The sequence below is a fragment of the Octopus bimaculoides genome, chromosome 6, assembly GCF_001194135.2.
Source record: "Octopus bimaculoides isolate UCB-OBI-ISO-001 chromosome 6, ASM119413v2, whole genome shotgun sequence".
Classification (NCBI taxonomy): domain Eukaryota; kingdom Metazoa; phylum Mollusca; class Cephalopoda; order Octopoda; family Octopodidae; genus Octopus; species Octopus bimaculoides.
Genome location: NC_068986.1, coordinates 25,044,511 through 25,047,086, shown reverse-complemented (window position 1 = coordinate 25,047,086; position 2,576 = coordinate 25,044,511).

Here is a 2,576-nt window from a genome sequence, read left to right as displayed (position 1 = left end):
TATATATATATATATGTAATCATACAGCCAGTTTGTTTACTATCTGTCTGCGTATTTCTATATATTCTATATTTATCTGTCTATCTTTACATCTGCACAAGAATTCACCTCCATGTTATTTTTGGTCCTGTTAAAATATGCCACAACAATATTGTTTGCTTTTGATTATTCCAATGACCAGATTGCATTATATTTCACAGCGGCTTAGTCCAAATATTTTTGCGCTACAACGCAATTTTTGGCTGAATTCCCGACACATATAAACAGACATAGAAAATGAGAATTTCTAGTGATATACATTTAACGAGCACACCACTATACATTCTTGCTGTTCTACCAAACCTTAAAGATAAAATTGCCGGGAAGAAAAATAAAAGACTGTATCTTCTATCTATTCTGTTTTACTTGCTTCAGTCATTAGACTGCGGCCATGCTGATACACTGTCGAGCGAATCGATTTCACTAATTTTTAAAAAGTTTGGTGCTTATCATATCAGCCCATTTTTGCCGAACCACAAAGTTACGGAAACGTAAACATACCAGCACCGGTTGTCAAGCGGTGGTGGGGAACAAGCACCGGCATTATCCCGAGGTTATAGAAGAAGACACTTGCTCAAAGTGCTACTCAGTGGGACTGAACCCGGGACCATATGATTGGGAAGCAAGCTTCTTACCGCGCAACCATCCTGCGTCTGTAATTTAAGCTATTTTTCTTTGTTGATAAAATAAGCTACAACATCATCTTAGGATTTGATGGCTCCAGATTCTCGGGTGCTGGAAGCGAATTTGGGGCAAAGGGTTCGTGTTTTCGCAAAAAGAAACATATAGTTATAGATTTTTGGTTGTGATCGAAAGGGTACAATTTCGAAAACAAGCAACCGAACCGGAGTTCCTTCGGAAGATCTCTGGAGTAACGTTTCTCGGCAGGGTGCGTAGCTTGGAGATCAAGAAGCCTTTCCAGGTCGAGCCGTTATTTCTCTGCATTGAGAGATCACTGCTTCCATACTACGAACAGGTAACTAGAATGTTACGGGAAAGGATCGAAAACAGATTCTTCAAGCTGAGCCAAACGGCGGAACATCTAGGGAAAGACCATGACCATGATGGTTGGATAATATCCATGGTCTCAGTTAGTCTCGTTTGGCAATTCGGTAGAAATGCGTAATGGTTGCTGCTTCTGATAGAACCGAATAGAGGATGAGCCTGAGGAATAAACGAACTTTAAGTTAGTTAAAATATGTTTGTGACATATTCTAACTTCTGAAGTCAATTCACTGCAGCTACCCTGGCAGCCGACATCGGTGACTGAGCTGCACTAAAGTTCGTTTATTCCTTATTAGTGCTTGGCGCTGATGCTGCTATTTTTATTCCGACCAGGCGGTCTTGTAACGCAACTCAGCTACTGATGTTGACTGCTTTTTTGTTAAAGCTACGACTTTGAATCCGCCTAGAGTTATCTCTCTTCGGTAGTTCCCACTAAGGAAGGGTAGAGAGTCAGAAACGAGCGTCTAGGAATCCGCTAGAGGGAAACACTGAGCAGATATGGTGTTGTAACAGTTTTTACAATAAGAGAGAAATTTCTCTCCACGTTAACTGCAGTGAATTTGCCTTTAGAATTTAGAATATATCACAAACATATATTTTGGCCAACCTAAAATTCGTTTGTTCCTAATCACTATCGGCGCTACTGCTATTCTTATTCTGACCTGACGGTCCACTAGCGCATCTCTTTCACTGATGTTGATTGCCTTTTAATTAAAGCTACGGTTTTGAATCTGCCCAGGGTTGTCTCTCTCTTCGGTATTTCTCATTGAGGAAGGCTAAAGAGCCAAAAACGCGCGTCTGGGAATCCGCTGGAGGAAACCACTGGGCAGATACAGTGCTTTTACATTTTTTGCCATAAGAGAGAATTCTTTCTTCACAGTAACTGCAGTGAATTTACCTTAGAATTTAGAATATGTCACAAACATATTTTAATTAACCGTTCGTTACATACATACCTACATACCTACCTACCTACCTACCTACATACATACATACATACATGTAATCGCTGCAACTTGATTTCGAGCAATATTATAGCTTGACCGTTTTCTTAAAGCAGCACGAATGTGTCTTTTCAGTCTGTTAGGCATCTACACTTTCTTGGTATTCAGAGAAGCTTGCTACCCATATTAACATATGCCTTCATTCCGCCAAGGAATTTTTCAATGATTTTTTTCTCTATTTGTATTTTCTCGGTTACAACTCGCTATAGTATTCAACATATAATACAAATGTTAAAAATCAAGCGATGCCTGTGCCTGAACGTTCTTAAAGTGAAGAAAGGCCTTGCACAGGGCCAAACACAACCTCTAAGCAACGTATGCTTTTGCTCGAAAAGAAGAACTGGTCCACATCATTGGATGCAAACGAAGTCGCAGGTGTCACACGAGAATTTTCTTTCTAGAAAAATGTCTACACATAGGCCGTAGGATGGCCGTTGACTACTGAGAACATCTACCCTTTAATGGTTGTGTTCATGTTACCTGTAGCACTCACAATGATCTGAAACACTCATCCATACGTATCATATA